Raw genomic sequence first — 13,830 nt, forward strand, 5'->3', positions numbered from 1 at the left:
TTTGTAAATCTGAAGTTAAATGGGTAACTGAATCATGTTTCATCTAAAGGGATTTAAATACAGTATAAGCTAGGTACCTTTAAATCAATAGAACGGAAGATTTTACTTAAATTTATAGGCCACCTTTCCTCTAAAAGAGTACCCAAGGTGCTTAACAATAAAATACAAGGCGGGGGTGCTGGTATCATAACTACCTTCCTTTGGGTCACAGTAATTATACTTTACTTTTGCCTCTTCAGTGTGTATAGTGCTGCCCCTCATGTTCTCAAATGTAAGGGCTGAAAATAAAACTTTCCAGAGAAAGCTGAGGTTCTGAGATTTTCAGCTGAGAAGGGGAAAGAAACCTACACTCCCCAGGGCTCATAATAAAATCACAAAAGCTGGCATGTATGGAACAAACTAAGCAAGAAAACAGATGGAAAAGGAGAAGACAAAAGAGTTAGTGTTTCATAGGGAGTTATCGTTTCCGAGGCACTTAAACTGCACCAGTGCTTTCTGTAGAACTGCAAAATGCAAGGGAGGAGGACTAATAATGCTGAATAAAAATGGAGGCCATTCCAATGGTGGAATTGCTGGTGGAGTGATTTTTAAAGATTTTTAAAGCATTACATAACAGTAATGCTATTTTCCATAGTAATGCCTCACCATTTTATACTGTATTTCTCTTTAGTGCTAGTCTTTATTTATTTATTTATTTATTTATTTAATTATTTATCAATCATTCATTGTTTGCTTCCCAGTTTCTGTATGGGAGACTACATCTCACCAGGGTTAAGAGTGGGGAGAACAATCACAACAGCATGACCGCATCACGTACAAATAACAAACTCATCTCTGTGTTTAGATCCTCGTGGGTCCTTATGTAGATCAAATGGCACTATATACAATAGGGAGGTATCAGCAAGGTTGGGATTGCAAAAGTACCAAAAAAAAAAACTTTAGGAGGAAAAGACCCTAATGGTGGGGAAATACTGAAACAACCCAATATTCAGTAACCATGGAATGCTGGGGGTAAACAGAACACTGGAGTGGTGGTGTAATGGAGTATCTTGGAAAAGGGCATGTTTAGCTGGATGGAACCTTGAACATGGATGGATGGAGCATTTCACACTGCAACATTTTGTTGCAGGTTCCACTTGTTCTCATATTTTATGTGCAGACAGGACTTCAAGCTATTATTGCTGAAAGAGTCTCCATGTAGTGAGGGTGGGGTGCAGTCACACACACTCTTCCTGTGTTTTAGACGGTGTGTGGTTATTTCTCAGGAGTTGCTACATTTCTTGTAATTTTGAAGTACTAGCAAAATGCCCACCATTATGACAAGTGGTGGTGGGGTGCTAAGAAAAGTTCAACGCGCTGCAAAATCCATGCTGGTGAGGGCCTGGCCGTCTACTCTTTGGGATGGTGGGCAGGTTTTGCACTTAACCCAACTGTGCCTGCATTTTGTGTCCATAGAAATCCATGCCAGTCCACTGAGAGAAGGTAAAGAGGGGTACAGATGAGGGGTCTAAATCTGCTTATTGCCTTGAGTGACCCCCGGTGACCCTAGCCATTGGAAACCAAGCTCAATCCTGTCTGTTCCTATCTCCTTTCTTTGGTTCTATTTCTTGGCCACGCTAGAGTATGATGGAATGCTGAAAGAGCTCAATGGAATATGGGAAGGTGGTTTTCATGTACTGAACAGGGATGGGAGGAAATTCATTCAGTTCACTTTTTGACACGAATTTACCTCATTTCTAATGTTCAAACATTTATATGAACCACAACTCAGTTATCCTCTGAAATTTGAACTTTTTGCAGTGGAGTTCTCCAGTCAAAACGTGCATATGAAATTGTGTACATTAAGGAACAATGGTAAAAGTGCATCATATTAGGAAGCTTGCTTGCAAAAAAAAATGTGTGTGTTATGAAACAATGTGTATATTAGGCAAAAATGCATACAAAATGCATGTCTTTGGGGAAATGTGCACAAAAATGCCTATGAAATTTGAACTTAAAAACCGTGTATGTAAGACTGGAGAAATTCTCAAAGTTTAAGACAACCTGAACTTAAGACTGGAACAATGAGAAACTGAAAGAAACCCAAACTGACAGATTCATCCATCCCTAGTTTGGAAAAAAAAACAAAAAACATAACCACAAGGTAGTCACTTGACTGTAGAATAGGAGGCTTTGACCCTTGAAACTTCTATGCTTCCTGCAACATGAAACCTAAATGGAGGCTTTGCATGAAAAAGGATTGGCAGGAGTATCGCACCAAGAGTAAAATGTTGGTTCAGGCAAAATTTGACTTATTGTGTGCAGTGTTGGTTCCAGGTTTGCAGGGGACCTTGGCCAAGATGCCATCAGTGGGCCCCTGTCTCTGGTGGGGTCACGTCCTCCTTGCCACTCCCACTGCTGTTCATTTGCTTGCCCTCTCCCTCTAGGACCAATCTGCATGAGCAGATGGAGGGGTGGTCCAGGACAAATGATGGGGCTGCCCTGTCTCTTCACCCTTCTCACTGCTTGCATGCTCGGAGAACACAGGTGATGAGCAGGCAGCAATAGCCAAAAGAAGGAGAAGGAGCAGCAAGGGGTTTGGGGGATTGGCAGTGGGCCGCCTGCAGGGGTGTGGGCCTCACCCGGTGCCCAAGAAAGCCAACCCTTGGTGCTGGCTCCAATTGTGTGAAAAGATCCTTAGAAGCAGCACTTAATAAATAAACCTGAACTGAAACAAGAAGTCATTCAACCTTTTAATGATGGGATTTGGAGTAACAGATGAGAGAGAGAGAGAGCACGAAGCATTGCTTACTGCTTTTCTGTGAAGCACTGGCTTCCTGTTGCCAATTCATTTCACAGTCTCTGCATCTTACCTGGAAGCATCCTTAACTCCACCCATCAGTTGTCAAGCCTAAACCCCTTCTGGCTAGCAAGTAAAGTTATCAAATAATTGACAGAAAACAACAAAGACAATTGATCTCCAGGGACATGACTAGGAATGTTGGATCAGCACAGATTTATACAGCTGTCCCTGGTAGGAGTCTTGGGGGAGACACTGGGAACATGGCTCCTGAAAGACAAGCCAGTTTATTCTGTTGATGATAAATAGGGCTTCAAAGGAAACCTCCAGGACTTAAATAATTAAAGGTGCACCCTCTCTCTCTCATGCCAATTTTGTAACCTGACACCAAGACTAAATTGTTTAATTATGTCAAGATAAGATTCATTTAGATTAAATAGAGGTGCTTTGTTGGCAATTTCTCTCACTGCAGAAGAGATTTTCCTTATACCTCCCCTTTGGATTGGCCCAGGAGACTTGAGCTTCATCACAACTATGCCAGGAAAAATAACAACTCAAAAACACCTTCATTGACCTCTCTCCTGATTTCTCTTTTGAGTCAGGTTTTGAATTTCAACCCAGTTAAGTGAATCAGCCACAGGCAGTAGTAAAACATAAAAAAACAGAAGGTAAGGGCCGGAGATTAGTGGCATGGGATGGGATCCTATTGCGCCTTGTGCTTGCTTGCAACATTTAGCCCACTGGCCTTTTGCATTTGGATGAGCATGATTTTGTGTATAGGAAAGATCCTCTTTTGGTGAGGTCGCCAAATAAGTTCATAATCACCTGATTCAGGAACTGAATTTATCCAGCTGGTAATGCTCAGCCATACTGAGCACTGTTTTCCCATAGGATGGCCATGTGTCCTCTTTTGCCGAGGACAGTCCTCTATTTGAAGGCGTGCATTATTCGAAGGGCTGTTCTCTCCAATTTTGATTTAAAGATAAGGAACTGCTGCCCATCAGCAGTTAGCAGCTGAACAGCAGATTTAAGAGGCACACACACAGGTCACCTGGTGTCAGGGTGGAAACTGAGCCGATAGAACCCCAGAGCAGTTTGGATTCTGAGGAGGATCAGCAATCCGTGAGAGAGGAGCCCGCTCATCCCTCACAGGCACAGCAGCTGGCAGAGATTCCTCCTGCCGGCATTCCTGAGATAGACAGTGACCCTAGCAGGGAGAGAGTGCGGGAGGGGGGCTTGCTAGATGCTCGACGCAGACGCATGGAGCGATGAGCGATGGAGGTCGCAGAAAGGAGGCGTAGCGCCCGTTTGGCGCGCAAGCAACAGCCGCCTCCCGTGGACCCAAGGGAAAGAGGGAGGATCTCTCCCTAGCCCATAAGTTTAGGGTCTTCAAGTGATTCTCCTTCAAACGGGGATCAACTGCCTACTCAGAGCATAGGCTACTCTGCTGTTCCTTGCTCAGTCGCTGGTGATTAGTATCTGAAAGAGTCATTAAGTTGTAAAAGGATTAAAGCCTTGAAAAGAATCCTTTCGTCTGTGTCTTGAGTTGGCCATTGGAGTCTACTGAAAGAGGCCGCTATGGCACTCCTGGCACCTGGCCAGTCTTCCACACTATGTTGAGATCTATGTTGAGATGTACTTTCTATTTAAATTATAATTATTACTTCTACATTTGCATCTACACATATAAATTAGCGCATGTACATTTTATGCAAACCACTGTCCTTTTTTGCTTCCTCATTTGTTGATGCATTTCCTCTTTTTTGGCAATTCCTAAGTGGCTGACCTTATTTCCCCAAGAAGTTATTATTTCGCTCAAAATGCAGAACAAAATTCAACACCTGCACAGGCTGATCAGCCAGTCAAGCTGAGCAGATGTGTTTCCAGATGGAGAGGTACTAGTGCTAACAGCCAAAAAGTATTGTGTAGCTATTCCATCTTTTCTTCCTTAATGGATTTATTTCTGGTAAGGAAAAAGACAAAAGCAGCAGTGGGGGGAAACACTACAAATGGAAGACGGTATCATCCGGACCCCCAGTGAAATTTTTTTAATGAAGCAGTGTGATTGTACAATGAAAACCTCATCTGGGAACACCCCAGGCTGCTTTGTAAGTACATGAGCAAATGTTCTTTAATTTTAGCTCCTTAATCTTGATGAACCTCACATTGATCATTGTGAATCTACGTGAACCACAAAGTCAGCAGCTTTGCAGGTACATGCATAGACATTCATTAATGTCAACCTGTTAATCTTGATGAACCTCTGATTGATTGAGTGAACTGTGTGGCCAGACCACCCAACCATACATAATCCTTTTGTTTGGTGATTAATGTTTCTATTTGAGTTATTTTCCCAGTTGTTTCCTTGCAAATATTTTATGTGGTTGCTTCTCTCTCCCTGTTCCAGGTCTAAAATGCTGTCTTCCCAGGTATTTTGCGGGAGGGCGTAGATGGTTGAATTCCCAAAAGGCTCTCTGCTATGGCTGGTGCTGGGAGCTACAGTTCCTAGGGTTAATATGATAACGTGCATGCATACAGCACTATCCGTGCATATGTGCCAACATTACAAGTTGGGGGAGAACACTTGGGAAACAGATGGGCTTTCCCCTACGATGTATTTATTTATTTATTTATTACATTTTTATACTCCCAATAACTGAAACTCTATTTCCTAAGAAAGATTATGGGCTGGATCCAAATGTAGTCATACTTAGAGTAGGCATATTAGTCATGACTACCTTAAGTCTCATTGATTGTAATGGATCTGTTCTAGGTATGACTAAATCTGGATCCAACCTCATAAATGCTGAGCTGATTCCAAATCTGAGCTGATTCCAAATCAAGGCATGGTTGTTATTATGTGCCAACCAGGTCTCTGCCCATTTCCTTGGCCTTTTGTTAAAAAGCTAATCTCCTTAACAAAGGAAAGGTACCTGACACTCTGCCACTGCCATTAAGATAACCTCCAGCAGTCCTATTGGTTTGACCAGGCTGGAAGACCCCTGTCTTACATTCCAGAACCACAGAGCTGGAAGGGATTCCAAAGAGACATCTAACCCCATAATGCTATATTCCCCTTCCAGGTTGAGATGTTTGCAATTGTTTCATAGTGGGACTCACATGGAGCTGGGTGTGTGGGTCATCTAGCTGCCCCAATCACATTTTTGTAGGGTATACATTCTAAAAATAGATTAAATTAAATGTGCTACTCTTAAGCCAAACAAAAAGTATCATTCAGGTGGCCAGTTCCAAATAAGATGACGGACGGATGGATGGATGGACAGATAGACAGACAGACAGACAGACCCTCCTGCACTGGCTGTGGAACTTGCTGCAGCATGTATTTATTAAGAGTGAAGTTTCCTTTTGTTTGCAGGATTAGCATACATCTGTCTGCTGGCTGAGACTGAAGGCTGACATAATTTGGCCTTTTGAGGAGGAGGCCAAATAATCCGTTTTGTTCCCACACTGCAGGTGTTGCATCCACAGCATGAGCCTCTGTTGAATATCAGGCTCTCGTTCTGGGAAGAGCTCCCATTGACGTCAGGCTAGAGACCTTGCTGAGAGCACAACACACCCCATAAGGAGTGTCTATGTAAAAGACAGCCACAGGGAAAAGCTGGGTTTTACCCCGCAGCTGTGACCTCTTATGTAAACCTTATGCATTTCACTCAGGAATATTGAAGGGGGTGGAGATTTTTTTTCTCCCCTCAAAAAGTATGTCTAGAAACTTCAGAGGAAGAAATTGTGGCCCCCAAAAGGTTGTGAAATAAAAAATGTATTGTTGACTGATGGATTGATTATATTTTTAATCCACCCATTTTAGATGGACCATCTAAAGTTAAGTGCTGAAAACTGGGGGTTCAAAGGAGTTGTTTTGTGTGTTGAACTTGAAGCCCAAACCCCACCTCTGCCTTCTATTCAGTCTTTGGGGCAGGTCACTTGTCCTTTGTGACTAGCCACACCTCCCATGGCAGCCATTTTATGGTGATGCCCAGGACAACTCCTCAAATTGCCAAATGTGCCCATGGGCCTCGAAAGGTTCCTACTCCGGATCTAAATGAACAGAAGTGGGGGTACATTTTTTTTTTACTGAAAGTCAATATTATTTTTCAGTGCTCTTCTTTTGAGGACAGCTAATGTGATGGTCTTATAGATCACAGTATTTTCCTGAGGCTCCCTTCTGTAACAAGATACTTCAGTACTGCATGTCATATGTGCACAAGATATATCCTAATAGCATCACTACTTGTCCTCCAGAGTAGTGCTTTCCACACTATCTTTGTTGGTCATAAATCTTGACTGAACTCTAGGGTTATAAAAACATCTATCTTCTGTCTTACTGGGCTACAGATGGCAATGATACCGACTGCTAGGATTGTATGCTGGAAAATTACTGCTTACTGTCAGTGGATTGTTCCACTATGAACTATCACAGTCATTTGCAAAGGACAATAATTTTTCCATAAATATTTCTACCACTATGTAGAACAAGGATGCCTCAGTTCTATCAAGAGCGGGTTGCTGCAATGCACTCTATGCAGGGCTGCCTTTGAGAGGTGTTTTGAAACTTCCGCTGGTTTAGAATGTGGCAAGAAGTTTCCCAGGAGCACGTGACTCCTCTTTTGCAAAACAGTCATTGGCTTATAGTCTGTTTTCAGGCCCAGTTCAAAATACTGGTTATTACCTTTAAAGCCATGGCTACTTAAGGACCATCTCCTCTCATGTAAGCCGGCCCCTTCATTAACATCAACAGTCACACACAAACATACACTGAGACTGAGGTGTGGAGAGGGAGATTGAGAGAGAGAAAGAGATGATTATTGTTCAAAACTTTTATGTATGCATGAGAGTGCTATTGCATTTAAGTCCTGCTTGTAGGGTTCCCACAGGCATCTGGCTGGCCATTGTGTGAATAGAATGCTGGACTAGATGGACCTTTGTTCTGATCCAACAGGACTGTTCTTATGTTCTAAGTGTATGGATAACTGTGGCCGGGCTATCTCTGTCCAGGAGAGGTTGGAATTGCCACACCAGATGCAGCTGATGAAAAGCATTTGGGTATCCAGTGACAACACCAGATCTAGGAGTACCAAAAACTGCAAAACTGAGCCTTTAGGAGGAGTGCAGGCCCATCCAGAACACGTTGAACCACCAGAACCAGATCAAATCACCTTCCTGGTCAGACAGCCACTTATCTTGGTGCAATAAAGCTTCATTTTATTGACCCTCATCTATTCCATTACTGCTTCCAGACACCAATTCAGCACTACCTTGTCTGACTGATGAAAAGCAGAAGTAGAATTGGGTGTCATTCATATATTGATGGCACCAGATGCCAAATCTCTGGATGATACCACTGAGTGGTTTCATGTAGATGCTAAAAAGCATTAGGAGACAAGAAAAAACCCTGTGAGACCCCATAGTATAAATGCCATGGAGCTGAGCAGTAGTCTCAAAGCACCACCATCTGGAACCAGTAGAGGCAAGACCACTGAAACACAGTACTCTCAGTCTCCAATCAAGACAGCCTTTCTAAACCAGAAGCATATGGTATCAAAAGCCAGGGAGCAGTCCAGGACAAAGAGCAGGGTCACACTCCTCCTGTCATTCTTTCAGAATACGGGTGACGAAGGCAGTTTCCAAGCTGGAACCAGTCCTGAAATGGATCCAAACAATTAAGTTCATCCAAGAGTGTCACTGTGGGCTCCTGTGCCTTTAACAGCTGTGTGAAAAGCAACAGAAATTCAGCTGGCAAAGCTTTCCCCAGCATGCAGATACAGTGATGGAGAAAGTTTAATATGTTGAATTCCTACTTCTTTGCACCCAGTTATTAAAGGCCGCACAGGAAAAGGAAAAGTTAGCAACCTTTATACCTCTTAAGAAAGGTTGTGAGAGTGAGGCCAATAAAGACTGTGGAGCATTTTGCAAATTAAAAGGGATATTTTAAATAAGTAGCTGAGATCGTAGAAAAGATGTTCCCATTTCACGGATAGTTATATGTGATCCAGGAATTAGGTAAGCAGTTAATGCAACTATAGGGGAAAGGGACCTTTGTCTCTTTAAGACAAGAGGAACTGCGAGTCATATATCTTTACTGTGCTGTGGGGTTATAAAAACATACGTCTTAGTTCTTTTATTACGTCTATAAACATCAGGCTTCAGTTGACTGTTCCCTGGATTAGAATGTCCTAGTACTTTAAGCGAGTTTTGACAGTGAGAGGGAGGGAAAGTAGAACATCTAGGGGTGGGTTTTTCCTTTTTTTTTTTTTTAACTGGATTGTTTTTATAGGGCCTTGTCACTCTCTTGTATGCTTCAGCCACTGCCAAAGTTCTGAAAAGCAGTGAATCTGGGATGCATGGGGTTCAGAGTTTATTCTTGCTTTGGCCTTGTATAAAGCTCCGTGGCTTGCATACGGTAAGCAGAAACAAATCTTTCATGCTATTTTTAATTAAAAGCATTACTTGTTTGGGTTTAGCTATTTGATTTCCAGCAGGGGTTGGGAACTGCTTTTTTCCTTCCTTTACGATAAGCAAAATGCTGCTTGCTCGACTGGAACTAATCTATTTACTGTTTTGTTTGCTGTATTTTGGAGTCACTTAACAAAAATGAAACAACGTAGGTAAGCAAGTACCGTGCGTGGATGAATCTACTCTGATTCTTTTCTGATGCTTTTGTGGTTTGGGTGATTATTCTACTTTTAGGTTCATAAAAAATGAAAGTCAAATCTTTGCAAAAAGTGAAACTATAGAAAAAACTTATATGCCTTATTGTGTTCATCAGGAAAACTAATTTGGATGAGATGCATATTTTAAAGAGGGTAACATCCATCTGGAATAGATTATTCCTCAGGCATATGAGCATTCAATGCTGTACTAAACTTTAATTTCTTATAGAAAGAGAAAAGTGGGGTGTTAAAAATGACAAGAAAGTATGCTTTTACTAATCCATAATTCAGTTAAAATGAAGCAGATATATATCCTTTAGTTTCAATTACTCCTGGTTTGCTGAAAATGAGTTCCTTAAAACACACATACAGTATTAATTTTCCCGTTATATTTGAACAGTACAATTTGACCCTTAATATTTAAAAGCAATTTAAAATAAATAATTTTGTCTCACATGTCACATTTTCCAGAGTGCACAGTTGTAATAATCTGTACTGCAGTTTGTGGTTGATATTCAGAAGCAAAATACCACTGGTTACCAGGTTCTGTGGCAAACAGCAGGTTATGATTGTCTCCACCTTGCTCTGCTTGTGAGCTTCCCAGGGCATTTGGTTGGCCAGTGCTGGAGACAGATGACGTTCACCTTTGGCCTGATTCAGCATAGGCATTTCTTATTTGATTAAATCAGTCTCCTGTGCTTGCTTTGTTAAACTTTAATTGTATAGAGACAGACAAACAGTTCTGAAGCACTTGTTGGTACATCTCTTCCAAGTACAAACCTCAAATACAAAATCAATTTGCAGTGCCTCCAATGCACTCAAAAATCATGTAAGCTATTAACATTGCACAAGTGAGACTTTGCATGCCCCCTTCTCCCACCCCAGGAATGGGGCCTTGGACTACATGAGCCTACTTAGAATAATAGAATCATAGAATAGTAGGCTTGTAAGGGACCTATAAGGCCATCGACTCCAACCCCCTGCTCAATGCAGGAATCTAAGTCAAAGCATCCTTGACAGATGGCTGTCCAGCTTCATTTTGAATGCCTCCAGTGTGGGAGAGCCCACTACTTCCCTAGGTAATTGGTTCCGTTGTTGTATTGCTCTAACAGTCAGGAATTTTGTCCTGATGTTCAGCCGGAATCTGGCTTCCTGTACCTTGAGCCCATTATTCCGTGTCCTGCACTCTGGGATGATCAAGAAGAGATCCTGGCCTTCCTCTCTGTGACAGCCTTTCAAGTCCTTGAAGAGTGCTATCATATCTCCCCTCAGTCTTCTCTTCTCAAGGCTAAACATGCCCAGTTCTTTCAGTCTCTCTTCATAGGGCTTTGTTTCCAGTCCCCTGATCATCTTCGTTGCCCTCCTCAGAACCTTCTCCAGTTTGTGTGCATCCTTCTTAAAGTGCAGTGCCCAGAACTGGACACAGTACTCCTGATGAGGCCTGAACAGTACTGAGTAGAGGGGAACTAGTACTTCACGGGATGTGGAAGCTATACTTCTATTAATGCAGCCCAAAATAGCATTTGCCTTTTTTGCAGCTCCAACACATTGTTGGCTCATATTCAGCTTGTTATCTACAACTATTCCAAGATCCTTCTCGCTTGTAGAACTGTTGAGTCAAGTATCCCCCATCTTATAACTGTGCATTTGGTTTCTTTTTCCTAGGTGCAGAACTTGGCATGTATCCCTCTTAAATGTCATTCTGTTGTTTCCTGCCCTGCGCTCCATCCTATCGAGATCACTTTGAATTTTGTTTCTGTCTTCCAGGGTATTAGCTATCCTGCCCAATTTTGTGTCATCTGCAGATTTGATAAGCATTCCTTGCCCCTCCTCATCATTAATAAAAATGTTGACGAGCAGTGGGCCCAGGACTGAGCCTTACAGTACCCCGCTCGTTGCCTCTCCCCAGTTTGAGAAGATCCCATTGTTAAGCACTCTTTAAGTCCAGTTCTGTAGCCAACTGTGGATCCACCGGATCGTTGTTTCATCTAGCCCACTTTGAGCTAGTTTGCTCATCAGGATATCATGGGGCACTTTGTCGAAAGCTTTGCTGGAGTCGAGGTATATTAATGTCCATAGCATTCCCACAGTCCACAAGGGAGGTTACTTGATCAAAAAATGAGATCAGATTCGTCTGGCAGGATTTGTTTTTGACAAATCCATGTTGCTTCGAGTAATCACTGCATTGTTTTCAAGGTGCTTACAGATCTATTGCTGAATAATGTGCTCCAGAATTTTCCCAGGGATTGATGTCAGACTGACTGGTCTTTAGTTCCCAGATTCCTCCTTTTTGCCCTTTTTGAAGATAGGAACAGGCTTAGCCCTCCTCCAGTCATCTGGCACTTCACCCGTCCTCCATGATTTCTCAAAGAGAATAGACAGCGGTTCTGAGAGCTCTTCTGCCAGTTCCTTTATTACTCTGGGATGCAGTTCATCTGCCACTGGAGATTTGAACTCACTCAAAGTAATTAGGTGTTCCTTGACCATATGCCTATCGATCTCAAGCGGCAATCCTGCCTCTTCAGCCTGTACTTTGCCTTTGCCAGGGGGGTCATAGACCCTCTTTCGGGAGAAGACTGAGCTGAAGTAGAAATTGAGCACTTCTGCCTTTTCTTTGTCATCTGTTATCATTTTGCCATCCTTACTTAATAGCTGAACCACCATTTATTTCCTCTGTCTTTTACTATGCACGTAGCTGAAGAAAGCCTTTTTGTTAGTCCTAGCTAATGGTGTTTAGCCATATAGGGCCGGATTCTCATCCACGGGATGGCTTTTGGACTGATTCCAAGACATGCATGCATGGGAAGGCATGCATCATGCATACAATTTTTTTCTGGGGATTCTCTCATGGGTGGCTCTAACAGAAATCCTAAATCCAGCCGAAAGTACTAGTTTTGAACAGATCGCCTGGGTAAAACATTCTGACAAAACATGGGTACATGTTACATCTAGAGCAAAATCCCAAAAGCCATCCAATGAAAAGAAAATGCTGCATTGGACTAGGTAGTTCTTGTAGATTGTAAACATGCTAGATCAGAAATAGGGATGGATGAATCTGTCAGTTTTGGTTTCTCTCAATCTCTCATTTTTCATTTAATTTTTCTTAAATTTGGTTTGTCCTGAACTTTGATAACTTTTTCACTTTAAATTAGGTTCATCCTGAACTTTGAGAATTATTTTTTCTTAAATTTGCATAAAAATCCATACACATTGTTATGCACAATTCTCTTAACACATGCATTTTTACATGTAAATGTGCCCAGTATACACATTTTTGCAAGCAATTTTCCTAATGCAATGTATTTTAATGTTATTTTCACTAATAAACACATTTTTTGTGTGCACTTCCCCCTAATGTACACCTTGCTTGATTGGAGAATTCTACTGCAAAATTCAGAAAAGTGCAAATTTCGAAGGATAACTGAGGCTTGTATATTGTTTGAAAGTACGAAATTAGATACATTCACATTAAAATGTGAACCAAAGAAATTTCTCCCCCAATCCTAATCAGAAAGGACTGTCTGTGGAAAACTTTATGGTTCCCAGTGGACATTGCAGCACCATGTGCTAATAAACAGGTCAAACATGTAATTTTCTAAGCGATGAATCCCACCAGAGCGGCCAAACCCCTCGGAAACGTTCGAGATCTCTGCTGTAAACTATAAAATATGTATCTCCTTGTGTGTTAAATGTAGCTACAGTGAATATAGACTCTTCCTTTTAATGATGATTACTAGTTATATAGCATAATCAGTGTATATACTATGTGATGGAGTAAGGGAAACAGAAAATCTCATGGGCCTCCGCCCTGGGGAGCTTACATTTAAAATGTTGGTCATGGGGAAGTCATGCAAGACAAGGGAGGAAAGCGGGGGGAGCTATAATAAGAGGTTTTAATAATATTTACTATTTATAAAAGACTTTGATAGCTAGGTGCTATACAGCAAATGATTTAAAAAGAACAAATCCTACCTGCAGGCTTGCAATCAAATGTTAATAAATGCAATGTGGCAGTATAAATATTTTCTTGCTTTGCGAATGTGGTGATTAAAATGGAGTGAGAATAAGCTTTTTGAAGCCTGAATGAAAGTACTTCAGATCAAATCAAATCAAAGAAGTACACGTTTTTAATCTTTTCTTTTTAGCACTGGAATAGATTTAATTGATAATGTACAGGCAACAGTCACTGGGAGAGGGAGGATGCCTAGTTGATTTCTACTTCTGTTTTCCACCAGTTAACCCATCTGGTTCACCCAGGATGGAGACAGTTTGGAGTTAACAGCTGGATTTCATATTTTTAAAAAATGGAGGATCTACAGTTGTCTGCCACTTTCTTCTTTCCAGTGGTTCTAGGATCACTAAAATTTGAAACCTCGCAGAGCC

At 41.7% G+C, this 13,830-nt stretch overlaps 1 protein-coding gene across 7 annotated transcripts in view; it reads left to right on the plus strand.

The window, feature by feature from the left end:
- PDE9A (phosphodiesterase 9A) overlaps positions 1–13,830 on the plus strand; it is a 117,024-nt gene that overhangs the window by 24,650 nt on the left and 78,544 nt on the right. The gene's annotated exons all lie outside the window — the stretch shown is intronic.

The sequence above is a fragment of the Heloderma suspectum genome, chromosome 3 (genome assembly GCF_057233095.1).
Source record: "Heloderma suspectum isolate Gila_16-S chromosome 3, 16-S_ref, whole genome shotgun sequence".
Lineage (NCBI taxonomy): Eukaryota > Metazoa > Chordata > Lepidosauria > Squamata > Helodermatidae > Heloderma > Heloderma suspectum.